General features: G+C 37.1%; 1 long non-coding RNA gene and 1 other non-coding gene across 2 annotated transcripts; one reads left to right on the top strand and one right to left on the bottom strand.

Moving 5' to 3' along the window:
• Positions 1–210: 210 nt before the first annotated feature.
• LOC122472636 lies at positions 211–5,046 on the top strand. Its single transcript, XR_006294484.1, has 2 exons — positions 211–299; positions 4,066–5,046. It is a non-coding gene; the product is annotated as an uncharacterized LOC122472636 (long non-coding RNA).
• An 8,461-nt stretch (positions 5,047–13,507) lies between these two features.
• On the bottom strand, positions 13,508–13,610 carry LOC122474110. The gene has a single exon (XR_006294802.1). It is a non-coding gene; the product is annotated as a U6 spliceosomal RNA (small nuclear RNA).
• Between the last annotated feature and the right edge of the window lie 2,256 nt (positions 13,611–15,866).

The raw sequence follows: 15,866 nt of genomic DNA, 5'->3' as shown, positions 1-15,866 counted from the left end.
TTGTAGAATCTAAAACAAAAACAAAAACAAAAACCCACTCTCATAGATACAGAGAACAGACTGGTGGTTACGAGAGGCAGAAGTGAGGGGTGGAGGAAATGGGTGAAGTTGGTCAAAAGATACAACTTTCCAGTTATAAAATAAATAAGTTGTGGATATGTAATATACAGCATGGTGACTATAATTAACAATACTATATTTTGTATTTGAAAGTTGCTAAGAGACATCTTAAGTCCTTATCGAAAGAAAAACAAATTTCTACATATGGATGGTGATGACTGTTAACTAGACATACTGTGGTGAGTATTTTGCAATACATATCTAATCATTACATAATACATATCTAATCTAATATCTAATCATTATCTTGTACACCTAAAACATAATGTTATATGCCAATTATATGTCAATAAAAAATGAATGTGTGACAACTAAAATGTTTAGAGAAAAAAATTCTAAAAATATAAGATTCTAGAGAATATTTCAATAAGCTGGCATTATCAACAAAGGACTCATGGCTTCTATGAAAAGAGAATCAGAGAAAAATAATAGAAAAGCCATAAAGCAACACTATGAGATGAAAAAGTAATAGAAAGAGAAGAAAGGGAAGGATGAACACATTAAGATGGAAAGGAAAAATGCCGAATCATGGAATGAATGTAACCTCCCAAAAATCATATGTTGGAGTCAAAAATCCAGTGTGGCTCTTTGGGAGATAGGGCCTCTAAGAAAGTAATTAATATTAACTGAGGTCATAAGCATGGGGCTCTAATCCAATAGAATTAATGTCCTTCTAAGAAGAAACATCGAAGAACTAGCTCCCACTCTCTGTTTGTGTACAGAAGAAAGGCCATGTGAGGACAGTGAGAAGGCTACCAGACAAAAGAGAGAGAACTCACCAGAAACCGACCATGCTGGGTCCTTGACCTTGGACTTCTAGCCTCTAGAACTGTGAGACAACAAATTTCTGTTGTTTAAGCCACCAGTCTGTGGCATTTTAACTATGGAAGCTTGAGCAGACTAACATGCTGAGATTAGAATGTTTCTATTTAGAAGGAAGCCCAAAATACAATAACTAAATTAAAACCTGCACTAAAGGTTGGAAACAGCAGGATGTATACTGAAGAAAATGTAATCAGTGTAGAGTGTGTTTCTCACATTTCAGTGTACATGGGGGTCACCTGAGGTTCTGATCAAGTGGGTCTGGGATCTGAGATTGTACACCTCCAACAAGCTCCACCACAGCTGGTCTGAACACACTGGTCTACACCACAGTGGCTGCTGACAAGTTCAGAAGGTTCTAGACATGACTGAGGAAACATATCGATGTTCATGTGTCTAAAAGAAAGATCAGTAAATGCAACAACAGAATAATTAAAAGTACAATAGAAAGAAATGTTGCTGAGGTCCAGAGGAACTGAGAGTTCAGAGAAAGGCACTACCATTTTATGTGCAAAATTCAGTGAAACGTTTTGGTACCTCTTCCCCAAACTGAAGAAAAACAAAACAGAACAAAACAAAACCAAAAAAAAAAAAACAAAAACAAAAACAAAAAACAAAAAACAACTAACATAACCAAAGGGGTAAAAAAGGAAGAAGATGAGACAGATTTATATTTATCATAAATTCATTTGTAATAGAGGAAAATGCAAACAATCTCAATGTCCAATAATAAACTGTTTTAAAATGGTGGTATGCTCATAGAGCAGAAACTATGCTACAGGTAAAGTTACATAGCAGAAATATAACCAATAATATTAAAAATGTTGACAATATGTTGTAAAGTGGAAAAGGAACGTTGCAAACCAGCATATAATTCTGCTCCTATAAAATATGTGAATATATTCATTGAAAAAACTGTAAGGATAAAGGCCTGCTTCCTAATATGTGATTGCAGGTAACATTTATATCCTTTCTTGCTGGTATTGTCTAAATTCTCTATAGTGATGATAAAATAGGTCTAGAAAAAAAAGTCTAGAAAATATAAATCATTGAGGCACCTGGGTGGCTCAGTGGGTTAAGCGTCCAACTCTTGGTTTTGGCTCAGGTCATGATCTCACAGTTCATGAGTTGGAGCTCCACATCGGGCTCTGAGCTGACAGCATGGATCCTCTTGCCTGAGATTCTCTTTCTCTCTCTCTCTCTCTCTCTCTCTCTCTCTCTCTCTCTCTCTCTCCCCCTCCTCTGCTTTCACTGTCTCTCAAAATAAATAAAACATTTTTTAAAAAAGAAAATATAAATCACTACTGATGTTATCACTGGGCACTTTATGTCCAATATCTTATTTCATATTTAACTATAAAGATCTAAATGGTTTTAGAAGGTAAATAGACATTGATTGTATTCAAGGAACATTAATTACTACTTATCTTCGGGAAAATTTTCAAGGCAACCAGGGACAGCATTGCTGTAACTTGACTTCTCTTGTTTGAGAAAATAATTTTCTTGTCCCATTTCTGATTTTCTATCTTAACAAAATTTCAAACATTCAAAAGAGAATAAATAAATGATATTGGAGATGGTTTTATGTTTTCTTAAAATTATTTTTCAAATCAAAATTCACTTCTGTAAAACTAAGAATAGATAGGATTCTCAATTCTACTACAAATGTCATGACAATTATATCTACTGAGCAACAGATTTTTAAAGTAAAAATGAGGGAAAATGGGTGCTAGAGCAGATGTATTTTTATGCCCAAGTGATGATAGAACCTGTGGGTTTTTTTTAGTTAGAAGGAAAAAAAACCCATACTATTTTGGAAATAGATTTTTTTTTTTACTGTTTTTCCCTAAATGTACTTTGGTTTTACTTTCTATGGGCACTTCCTAAATCTAACTGCATATTCTGAATCAAAAGTTACAGAGATTTTCCCACATATATCCAATCTGCAAGTTCAACATGATTGCCTATCAAGCACAATGTAGTGGGGAAAACATTAGATTTGAACCACAAGTTGTGTGCTCATATCCCAGATATACTCCCAATTATAAATCTTGAGCAAGTTACTGGAAATTTCTTAAGTCTCCATTTTCTCACTTACACAATGAGATTAGTACCATCTACCTTACAAAATTGCTGGGGAGGGGCACCTGGCTAGTTCAGTCAGTTAAGAGTCTGACTTGATTTCAGCTCACAGCTCGTGAGTTCCAGCCCTATGCGGGGCTCTGAGCTGACAGCGTGGAGCCTACTTAGGATTATCTCTCCCCTCCTTTGCCCCTCACCTGAAATTTCTCTCTCTCTCTGTCAAGAATAAATAAATATGGGTGCCTGGGTGGCTCGGTCGGTTAAGCGTCTGACTTTGGCTCAGGTCATGATCTCGCAGTCAGTGAGTTCGAGCCCCGCGTCGGGCTCTGTGCTGACCGCTCAGAGCCTGGAGCCTGTTTCAGATTCTGTGTCTCCCTCTCTTTCTGCCCCTCCCCTGTTCATGCTCTGTCTCTCTCTGTCTCAAAAATAAGTAAACGTTAAAAAAAAATTTTTTTAAAGAATAAATAAACCTAAAAAAAAAGATTAAACTTGACAAAGTTATTAAATAAGCATAAAGCATACTATACCTTTGTTTCCTTTTTATTTTTTTTCCATCTTCCCTGAAATTTGGTTAAAGCAAATCTTGTTTCAAAGACCCAACATGTGTGTCTCTCTTCCTTGAAGCTAAGGCCATTTCTGGTAAGAGTATGCCCATCGAACTGTGTAATATAAGACGCATATTCTTGTTTTCAGTGGAGACCTTTGTAATTTGTGTCATTTCGCTCTTACGCAAATATTCTCCAACTGTAGATCTCAGACTGTGGCTCTGTCACATGGCATATATCTTCCATGCGCTCGCTGTGTGAGCCCACTTTATCATCCCTGTCATATCCCTACTATGGTAAGGACCTACATAATTAGAAAGTGGTTGCACAGTAACCACATTATCAAGCATCTCATTCCACTTCTGTCTTCTATCTCCAGACAACTAGTGGAGCATTTTTGGTTAATAGTCTTTAACCAGAAAGAGAGAAAGTAAAATTCTAGGTTGCTGAGTCAGGTTTTTTTTAAGTTATTTCCCTCTATTTTTATATTCACCAGGCTTGTGTGTGAAACAAGAACTGAAGTGCTCACAGATGAGGCAGCGATTAGCATCCAAACCTACCCCATGCCAAGCAAGAGCTGTTGTTGCTGCGATCCAAAGTTATCTAGGTGATCACTGACAAATAGCTTCCCCCAGAACATGAGAAATCTCCAGCCACCTGCTCTTTCTTGGCTGGTGGAGTGAAACAGATTTCCTAGTCTACTGGCTCTGCTAAACTGTGAGTTCCAGGTGAGCCAAAGCCACTCTTCCAGCCATTGAAAGAAAAAAATGACCTCAGTCAGCAGGAGGACTCTCTCCTGCCAGAAGAAAGGGAAAGAGACTTGAGAAATCATTTAACCCAAGACCCTCATTGTACAGATCAGAATTCAGGTCAAGTGCTTCGCCTAAGTCATAAAGCAGTTATTTCATTGCAAAAACAGTATGAGCAAAAACCTCTCTGGTTAAATTAAAGATACTCCCAGGGGGGCATCATGATGTATGTAATGAGCAGAGTACTGGTATTGATGGAGACTCTCTTGGCTTGTATTTTAATTCTTCAGTTATATGTAAGCTACCAAGGTAACTTTTAGCAACTTCAGTTTCCTTGATGCTATCTTACAGGGTCATTTTGAAGAGTACGTGTGACAATTCACATAATAGTCATGTAATTGTTATGTAATTGTACATAAATTAAGTACATGCTAGCAATTATTATTATTATTCAGTGGCCCAGGAAATGTAAACCTATCAGCTATCTACTGATATCTTCAAAAGAAGAGGACATCCTACAAGGAACTGTGAAGTCAAATAAATTTCCAAAATTTAAAGCTAAAGTTAAATAGTTGGTCTAGATCACCAACTATTCAGTCTTTTAAAAATTCTCTCTTCCTTATCTTTGGAATGACTATCCAAAGATTTCAGCAAATGCAACTGGCCCAGAAATGTAACCACATATAATATAGAGCCTAAAAAATAAAGGTTTTTATTTCCATCTAAAACTCTTATTTGAGCCTTTAAACCAGATTCTAGCTCTTTTATAGAAGAGGGAAAAAACAAACAAACATTTACAAAGTATGAGGAACTCTGCCTAATTTGAGCCTTGAGCCATGGTTTAAACATTCTTTTCAAGAAAAGCCTCCATGATTAATTATCACTAATTATATTTTTTTTCTCTAGGAGATCAACAATGAACTAGATAACATTTGGGAGAGTTTATTTTTGGTTAGCCTATTAATCTTAGCCAGAATAATCAGGGGTTGGGAATATGAAAAGATTTCAGGAACTATTTCATCAGAGATAAGGATTTTCAAAAAGGAACAAGGCAGGGTTTTCCCCCCTCCCCCAAAATAGCAAACAAACAAACAAACAAACAAAACAAACAAAAGACACAGGGGTGAGGTGAGGGTACTTATAGAGGTTACTCCTTTAAGTAGATTCTTTAAAAAAATCATTTTGAGTATTACTCTTAGGCCTGGCCATGCCTATTCCTTCTTTAACTTCAAAAATCAGTAAATATGAGCATACAGATTCAAGAAATCACAAGCTGTCATTTAGCTTACCTCCCTGGTACCAGGTATGTTTTCTCAAATGATTTCCTAGTGTCCTTTTACTACATACATAAAAACAGAAGCCATTGGAAGTGGCTTATTGTCTTGCAACTATGGAAGTTCCCTCAGGGAAAATCTGAAACAAGCCCCATACACAGGAGAGAAAGGGACCGAAGAAAGAGGCAGGCAACTCCAGATGGATAGGTGGCAGTTTTAATAAGCAAGGAAATTTGCAAATAACGCTGGTCTTCTTCACCAAGCAGATCCCTGCATCCTTCCACCAAAACCGTGAAAGTTTACACAGAGGCCTTACCTGGGCTCAGTCACGTGCATACAGTACAGAGGGTCTCAACAACACTTGGCTCTCTCACAGCTGTGTTTTTCAAGTTTCTCCGAACTTGATAAGAATGGGCAAGACATATACTTCAAGACAGGGGAAGGGTTAATACATAGCCTCTGATTGCTGGAGTTCAGCTCAGAGGTCAAACGGCAGCCATGTCCTCTGATGACCTCCTCCAACATGGCGGGATCAAGCAACTGGGGCACCCACATGGAACTTTCAGATGTTTCCTATTCCAGGAGTAATTTCTCTGATTCCCTTAAGGAGGTTGCTATGGTATTCTCTGGCCAGCTTCATTACAATATTATAGGCTGCTACTCCAAAAATATTTGTTTCATTTTCTTAATGGTACAGTGGACACTGAAAGACATTGTAGGTCTTTTTGTTTGATTATTTGTGTGCGTGTTTTGTATTTGGAAACATGAATGCGGAAAAGGAAAATGATAATAATGAAGATCCTATAGTGTTAGAGTTCATTAAGCTGGTTAAAATTTTCCCAGCTGATACTTTCTTCTCTTGGTGTGTGAGGAAACTGACATATTTTTTTGTTTCTTTATTTAAAAGGATATAGTATTAGGTGAGAGAGAAAAATCATTTTGAGTATTCCTTCTAGGCCTGGCTGTGCTTATTGATGATAAGCAAAACTTAATCAATTGGGCAAGGCCACCACCCTCCTCCCCCAGCTGTCTTCACTCGAACTGAATCAGGAAGCAGTTTTATAGGCAATTATGTTTGCTTTTTGGTGCTGTCACTTTATATAAAATTTGCCAGTAAAAAAAAAAAAAAAAGTTGCCACTATGTTCAACTGCAAATGTGGAATGATAAATCATTTAAATGAGAATTGAAACCTGTAGTAAGGCATGAATTTCTGTGATGAACTTAGTAAAGCAGCTGGTTTGAATTTGACTCACCAAATAATGATGAGTTAGGAAGTTGAGGGATGTGGACAAATGGAGAAAAAAAAAATGGATAATAGATCAAAAAAGATCTGGCACAAATATAGAAGTGCCAATAATATAAGCCTTATTTTTTTATTAAAAAGATTTTTTTTTACATTTACTTATTTTTGATAGAAGAGAGACAGAGCACAAGTGGGGGAAGGGCAGAGAGAGAAGGAGACACAGAATCCAAAGCAGACTCCAGGCTCCAAGCTGTCAGCACAGAGCCGGACGCTGGGCTCAAACTCACAAACCGCGAGATCATGACCTGAGCTGAAGTCGGATGCTCAACGGACTGTACCACCCAGGCGCTCCTATGAACCTTATTTACTTTCATTTGTTTCCTAAAGCTTTGGTCCTTAGTAAGGTTAGAGAAGGATCATCTTAAGAATCATCTAGAACAACATGAATGAATTTTGAAGAATTATGCAAAGGGAAATAAATGAGTCATAAAGAGACAAATACTGTTTAATTCTACCTAATTGAGGTATCTAGAGTAATCAAAGTCATGGAGACACAATGTCTGATGGATTCCAGAGGCTGTCGAGAGGGGGAAATGAAGCTGTTTAATGGGTACAAAGTTTCAGTCTGGGAAGATGAAAAAGTTCTGGAGATGGATGGTTATGATGGCTGTACAATATGAATATACTTAATGCTACAGAATTGTACACTTTATTTTCTTGAGAACCATAACTGGAGAAAGAAAGCAAAGAAAAAGATTGATTACAATGATAAAATTGAAATAGCCATGGAAAACAAAATATGTGTGTGTGTGTGTGTGTTACCAAATTTCCTTATAAAATCTGGTTTAACCTTAAAATGTGTAGAAAAATCTCAGCAAAAGAGTGCCCCCTTGTGGACCTCTGTAAGGTGGCAAAATCCATAATGAATAAGCCCTGTTGTCCCTCTGAAGTCTCTTGAATTATACATTCCAGTTCTTGCACGTAACCCCCACACTTACATTCCTTGAGGGCAGAAGAACTCAAACACCTCCCCAAAGTTAATTCAAAATCAGAGACCAAAATAAGGATTTTGATATATTTTGGAGAGATTCTTTTTTTTTTTTAATTTTTTTTTAATGTTTATTTATTTTTGAGACAGAGAGAGATAGAGCATGAATGGGGGAGGGTCAGAGAGAGAGGGAGCCACAGAATCTGAAACAGGCTCCAGGCTCTGAGCTGTCTGCACAGAGCCCGACGCGGGGCTCGAACCCATGAACTGTGAGATCGTGACCTGAGCTGAAGTCGGATGCTTAGCCGACTGAGCCACCCAGGCGCCCCGAGATTCTTTCTTTCACTGTTTTTGTTGACAGTCAAAAGACAATTAAATTTCTTAAAAGTTTTAAAAGTTGAAGCTCAATTTACATGGTAATTGTAACATAGGGTATTTAAATTCATATTGGGTTTCTGGAAGAAGCCTCTTCAGCAGAAAAAAATATTTGGAGTGAGTTTTTTTGGAGGGGTATGTTTTTGAAGCTTAACTTTATTTCATTCATTACTGTATTTGGTTCTGTTACTCAGCAGGAACGATTTTGCTGTTATTGGCATCTAATTCTGTTGTTAATAAAATAGAAACTGGAGAAAATAAATCTCTCTTTCATCATCACAAAATGGTATAATGCCCTTCCACAATAGATATTTTTTGCTTTTTTGATGATTGCATAATTGTTTCTTTTTTAACCTAGAGAATTTCATCAATCTCATTTGGTGGCCAAGGAACATGTTAAATAAAATTTCTCAAGGTCATTGAAAGAATGAGTGGGAAAGCAAGATTAAAATCCTGATGTACTGATTCTGTACACTAATCTTAGCTGATTGCCAATGCTGCTGCTCTAAAAATGCATATTCTTAAGTGGAAGAAATTTTGAGTTGAGATTTCTCAAGGTAATTCTATGATTTTGAGGGGGAAATAACTTATAGGATTTGATACAAAATTATTTTGTAAGTATAGGTTCTTAACTACAAATATCTTAAGTTGAAGAAGACAGCAGAATGATTAATTGCACCTGCTGGCAGCTTTCACTTGACCTTGTAAAGGTTAGAGTTCTCCAGAAGTCTTATTAGACACCCTTTCTACCCTTGGGCTTATTTTTCCTTAGGATCTAGAACCTGAACTAATCTAGTATTAATGAAATAACTGTAAGTAGCTTAAGCTATTTGTAGTTCTGCATCCTGAGATTCTTTGGAGACCATTAATTAAAAGTTCATGATGTCATTATAATATCTCTTTAACGGGCTAGTATCACATCCGATTGTAACTATGTTGGTATTTTTAAAAACGTCTTATTTGGGGATAATTTTAGATTAACAGAAAATTCCGAAGATGGTATAGAGAATCCCCATATACTCTTCACGCAGTTTTCCCTCATGCTACCATCTGACACGACCACGTTAACTGTGTCAATATTTAGAAACTAATATTGGTACGTCAGTATTAACTAAACTCCAAATTTTATTCTCTTTTTATTAATGTTTTTTTCTCTATTCCAGATTCCCATCCAGGACATCACATTGCATTTAGTCATCATGTCTCCTTAGTCCTCCCATCTGTGACAGTTTCTCAAACTTTCCCTGTTTCTCATGACCTTGACAGTTTTGAGGAATATGCATTTTGTAGATTGTCTCCAAATCTGGTTTTGTCTGATATTTTTCTTATGACTAGACTGGAGGTTTTTGTGTGGAATACTAAAAAGATGACAGTAGCCTTCACATCACGTCATATCAGAGACATGATACCACTGCTAAGGTGACCTCAGTCATGAGGTTACAATAGTGCTTGCCAAGTTTTCCACTGTAAAGTTGCTGTTTTTTCCATTTTTTCTTTTCACTGTTTTTTGGAAGGGGATCACTATGTCCAGCTCACACTAAAGGTGGAGGGGGGGCTGGTGGTGGAGAATTTTGCTCCACCTGCTGGAGGGGGGAGTATCTGAACACATTATTTGGAATTTTCCATAAGGAAGACGTATCTCTTCCCCCCACCCCCCATCTATTTGTTTATTCAATGGTTTTTTTATATCAGTATGGACCTGTGTATATTTTATACTTTGGGTTATAATCCAATACTACTTTATTTTGCTGCCTAACTCATTCCACCTTTGGCCATTGGGATCTCTTTCAAGATTCGTTCCTGTGACCTTTTGCTATGCCCCCATTCTTTTGTTTTCTTAAACACTTCCTTACATTTTAGCATTACAAAATGCTCCAGGTTCCTCTAATATCTACCTTGCACCAGACCTAAAATCCACCATTTTTCCAAGGAGCTCCTATCGCTATTGGCAAATTGTATTTAGAAACCAAGATTTCCACACTTGGTGCACTCATTGCTATTGGTGTCACTGCTTCTCGGCCCTCTTAGCAGATGGAGCTAGGAAACATGTATGTATATTAACCTATGCATACACATATATCTATAATTATCTCTGTATCTCTCCAGCTGTATATAGATCCTGGGTGGATGGATGGATGGATGGATGGATGGAAGGATGGATAGGCAGGTAGGTGGTAGATAGATAGGAATTCATACTGAAGTCTCTGACACCAATCCAGTACCAAAGGATTTGTAAAATTGTGAGAATTTTTTTTAATTCTTGAATTTTATTTCCTCTTATTAACTGAATTTTTGTAACTTGTTTTATGTTACTCAATAAAATTCCCTTATTCAGCCACTGCCAGTGTACTTTGGTGGCGTAATCATGTTGCCATATCATTCTGTGTAAGTCGAGTAAAAGTTTTTTGACCCAGGTATAGACAGTGCTGGTTGCCTACCTAATATCTATTCATCTCTTCTCTGTTCCCCAAATTTTAGAGGTAGCCCTATATCCAATTTAAAAATTCTCCTCTCCAGACTGTCTTTAAGCTGGAGTTGCTCTATGTAATTTATATTTATAATATACAAGAGGAAGCTCCCTGGGTGGAGCACACAGGAGAGCTATTGTTTTCCCAACAAAATACATCTTTGTTCTTCATTCTACTCTCTCCCTCTCATCTGAGACATGCACGTGACGTCTGGAGATGGAGCAGCCACCTTATGGTCAAGAGGATAAAAGCTATACAGTAAAGATGGCAGAGCCACAAGATAGGAGTTGGTCTCATGAGTTCTCAGACACCTGCACCAGCTTTAGACTGACTACCTCCAGACTTGTTACTTGGGGAAAGTGAGTTCATATTATGCCAGTTACTGCAGTCTGTTATGTGAGGTTGAACACAGTCTTTTTTTTTTAATAATTGATTTATTTTTAAATTTACATCCAAATTAGTTAGCATATAGTGCAACAATGATTTTAGGAGTAAATTCCTTAATGCCTCTTATCCACTTAGCCCATGCCCCCTCCCATAATCCCTCTAGTAACCTTCTGTTTGTTCTCTACATTTGAGAGTGTCTTATGTTTTGTCCCCCTCCCTGTTTTTATATTATTTTTGTTTCCCTTCCCTGATATTCATCTGTTTTGTATCTTAAAGTCCCCATATGAGTGAAGTCATATGATATTTTTCCTTCTCTTACTGACTAATTTCACTTAGCATGATACCCTCTAGTTCCATCCACGTAGTTGCAAATGGCAAAATTTCATTCTTCTTGATTGCCGAGAAATACTCCATTGTATATATATACCACATCTTCTTTATCCATTCATCCATCTATGGACATTTGGGCTCTTTCCATATTTTGCCTATTGTTGATAGTGCTGTTATAAACATTGGGGTGCATGTGCCCCGTCAAAACAGCACACCTGTATCCCTTGGATAAATGCCTACTAGTGCAATTGCTGGGTCGTAAGGTATTTCTGTTTTTAATTTTTTGAGGAACCTCCATAACTGTTTTCCAGAGTGGCTGCATCAGTTTGCATTCTCACCAACAAGGCAAAAGAGAATCTCTTTCTCCACATCCTCGCCAACATCTGTTGTTGCCTAGTTGTTAATGTTAGCCATTCTGACAGGTGTAAGGTGATATCTCATTGTGGTTTTGATTTGTATTTCCCTGATGATGAGTGACGTCAAGCATTTTTTCACGTGTCGGTTGGCCATCCGGATGTCTTCTTGGGAGAAATGTCTATTCATGTCTTTTGCCCATTTCTTCACTGGATTATTTGTTTTTTGGATGTTGAGTTGGATAAGTTCTTTATAGATTTTGGATACTAACCCTTTATCTGATAATGTCATTTGCAAATATCTTCTCCCATTCCATCGGTTGCCTTTTGGTTGCTGATTGCTTCTTTCAATGTGCAGAAGATTTTATTTTGATGAGGTCCCAATAGTTCATTTTTGCTTTTGTTTCCCTTTGCCTCCAGAGACGTGTTGAGTAAGAAGTTGCTGCAGCCAAGGTCAAAGATGTTTTTGCCTTTGCCTGCTTTCTCCTCAAGGATTTCAATGGCTTCCTGTCTTACATTTAGGTCTTTCATCCATTTTGTGTTTATTTTTGTGTATGGTGTAAGGAAGTGGTCCAAGTTCATTCTTCTGCATGTCGCTGTCCAGTTTTCCCAACACCACGTGCTGAAGAGACTATCTTTATTGTACTCAATATTCTTTCCTGCTTTGTCAAGGATTAGTTGGCCATACGTTTGTGGGTCCATTTCGGAGTTTCTATTCTGTTCCATTGATCTGAGTGCCTGTTTTTGTGCCAGTACTATACTGTCTTAATGATTACAGTTTTGTAATACAGCTTGAAGTCTGGGATTGTGATGCCTCCTGCTTTGGTTTTCTTTTAAAGATTGCTTTGGCTATTTAGGGTCTTTTCTGGCTCCATAAAATTTTAGGATTGTTTGTTCTAGCTCTATGAAGATTGCTGGTGTTATTTTGATAGGGATTGCATTGAATATGTAGATTGCTTTGGGCATTATTGACATTTTAACAATATTTGTTCTTCCTATCCAGGAGCATGGAACATATTTCCACTTTTTTTGTGCCTTCTTCAATTTCTTTCATAAGCTTTCTGTAGTTTTCAGTGTATAGATTTTCCACCTCTTTGGTTAGATTTATTCCTAGGTATTTTATGGGTTTTGGTGCAAATGTAAATGGAATCAATTCCTTGGTTTCTCTTTCTGTTGCTTCATTGCTGGTGTATAGGAATGCAACTGATTTCTCTGCATTGATTTTATATCCTGCAACTTTGCTGAATTCATGAATCAGTTCTAGCAGTTTTTTGGTGGAATCTTTTGGGTTTTCCACATAGAGAATCATGTCATCTGCGGAGAGTGAAAGTTTGACCTCTCCTCGCTGATTTGGATGCCTTTTATTTCTTTGTGTTGTCTGATTGCAGATGCTAAGACTTCCAATACTATGTTGAATAACAGTGGCGAGAGTGGATATCCCTGTCTCGTTCCTGACCTTAGGGGGATAGCTCTCCGTTTTCCCCCATTGAGGATGATATTAGCATTGGGTCTTTCATATATGGCTTTTATGATCTCGAGGTACGCTCCTTCTATCCCTACTTTCTTGAGGGTTTTTATCAAGAAAGGATGCTGTATTTTGTCAAATGCTTTCTCTGCATCTATTAGGAGGATCATATGGTTCTTGTCCTTTGTTTTATTGATGTGATTGTTTTGTGGATATTGAACCAGCCCTGCATCCCAGGTATGAATGCCACTTAGTTGTGGTGAATAATTTGTTTAATGTATTATTGGATCCAGTTGGCCGATATCAAAAATATGGAACGCTTCACGAACCCGAGTGTCATCTTTGCACAGGGGACATGCTAATCTTCTCTGTATCTCCCCAACCTTAGTATATGTGCTGCCAAAGCAAGCATTGTTGTGTCATATTTAGGTGTTGAAAAGTATATTTAGTTTCAAGGGTTAATATACAAAGAATTTAATGGCATTCTTTTTATCATCAGGGCCAGCAAGTTTCAGGACTAAACAAAGCTTCATGTATACATACCGGATAAAAGCATACATTTTAGAAAAACAAGGGACTTGTGTATGGGCCCTCAGATATTCATATCATAAAAAATTGATTTTCAGGATGTGATTTAATATATTAATAATACAGCCCAAAGATTTTTGGGAAGGGAGGAGAAGATACAGGGTAAGGATTGGAAGAATTCAAGGATTGTAAGGTGGGAGAATACGCAGTTTGAAAAAAATCATATTAGGGGGCGCCTGGGTGGCTTGGTCGGTTAAGAGTCCGACTTCGGCTCAGGTCATGATCTCATGGTCCGTGAGTTCGAGCCCCGCGTCGGGCTCTGTGCTGACAGCTCAGAGCCTGGAGCCTGTTTCAGATTCTGTGTCTCCCTCTCTCTTCCCCTCCCCTGTTCATGCTCTGTCTCTCTCTGTCTCAAAAATAAATAAACGTTAAAAAAAAAGAAAAAATCATATTAGGAGTATGACTTTTGATCACTACATTTAATATTCTTTGAAAGTTGATAATAATGATAATAATAATAGATATGTTCTTCTATGTTCCAGCCAAAATGCTAATCAATATAACATTGACTTGCTACAATAATACTTTGCAGTATGTACCCTCAGTGTCTGCATTTAAAAAATGAGGAAACTCAAATATGGAAATATAAGCTCACATATCAAGTTAGTGCATGGTATTCAAAACCAACAGCATCTTATTCCAGGTCCTATGTCCCTTCCCACCTCACCAAACTGTTTCCTTGCTAAATAACATTAAAGGAAATTATAGGGCTCCTATCTTATCAGATAGCACTTTACAAAAGGTGTTTTTAAAAAAGTGAAGTGCTACCATTACACTCTGAGTGAAAAATGAAAAGATGCTTTGTTTTTTGGTTTTTTTTTTACCTACTGATAGAAGTAAATCACATTGCTAAATCACATGCATTTCTAGATGAATATAACAACTTAAACTGACATTTGATTTGCAGGGGTCTATGACCTTAGGTCACTGCAGTGTCACTAAGAAATATTTTCTCAATCCAAAGATAAAAAAATGAGATATACTTCTTTCACACAAATTATTTGTGAAAGCAATATGTGTGGTCCTACTTCCTTGCTCATAATTCATTTTTATATGAGTTATTTTGAATTATGCTAAAAATGACAGGCAGCTTCAACTGTCACTTTGATTTAGGAAATGTCAGGTATGTGTGAACTCACTGACATGCATGACTTACGAAAGATCTTAGGAAGATTTTTGTCATTTTTTTCTATACATATCAAATGCATGTGATTGTATTCTAGAAAAGGATCACTTGTTTAATAAATTAGGAAGTATAAATATGTACCAGAACGAGAAGAAATAACTTCCAACATTTACAGTATAGTCTTTTTAGTAGACATGGTAACTTTTTTGCCCTATTTAGAATAGTCACACTACCTATAATAGATTAGCACAGACACCTCCAACCACAAACTTTTGAAAACAAAGATTTTTGTAAACAGCTTATGGCATGCTTAATACAGCTGCACGGAACTGAATCAATTGTCTCTCAAATGGTAGTTCCCAGCTATTGACAGTCACAGTAACAAAAGCTCGTATCTGGAAGTGGCATCAACAGTAATTCAATTCTAACATCAATATATAGCCTCGTAAATCCTTCTTGATTAAAGAAATAAATGTATCCTCTTTCCTAAAAAAGACTTCTGCATTTATTCATTTGTTTTTTGCTTATCTGAAAAAATAAAAATCAGTATCATTGCAGTAGTAGCCTCTGACGAGGAACACTGCTTGACAAAGTACGAGTTTTATATGCAGCCCGGGTGATGTGTGGGATCCCCAGTCCCCCTACTGTCTGAATCAGATTTCTTCCATCATCCCATTCCATGCCTATGTCAGTATAAAACTTTTCTTCAGTTTTCTAAAAATTACCGAGGTCTAGCATTTTCTTGGTCCTTCTGGCTTCCAACTTTTTGTCCTTTGAATTAGCTTAGCTGATGGCTAACCTTTCCATCTGGCAATATTTCTTGTTACAGGTCATGTTAACCCAGGTATGAAACTCAGTCTTTTGTTATAGTGCCACAAAATAAGAAAACTAATAAAACATATCCGTGTGTGATATAATTTACTAAATTTTGGGGGAAGAGAGGGTTGGGG

Source organism: Prionailurus bengalensis, chromosome B4 (assembly GCF_016509475.1).
Source record: "Prionailurus bengalensis isolate Pbe53 chromosome B4, Fcat_Pben_1.1_paternal_pri, whole genome shotgun sequence".
Taxonomy (NCBI): domain Eukaryota; kingdom Metazoa; phylum Chordata; class Mammalia; order Carnivora; family Felidae; genus Prionailurus; species Prionailurus bengalensis.
This window is presented reverse-complemented; position numbering and strand designations above follow the sequence as displayed.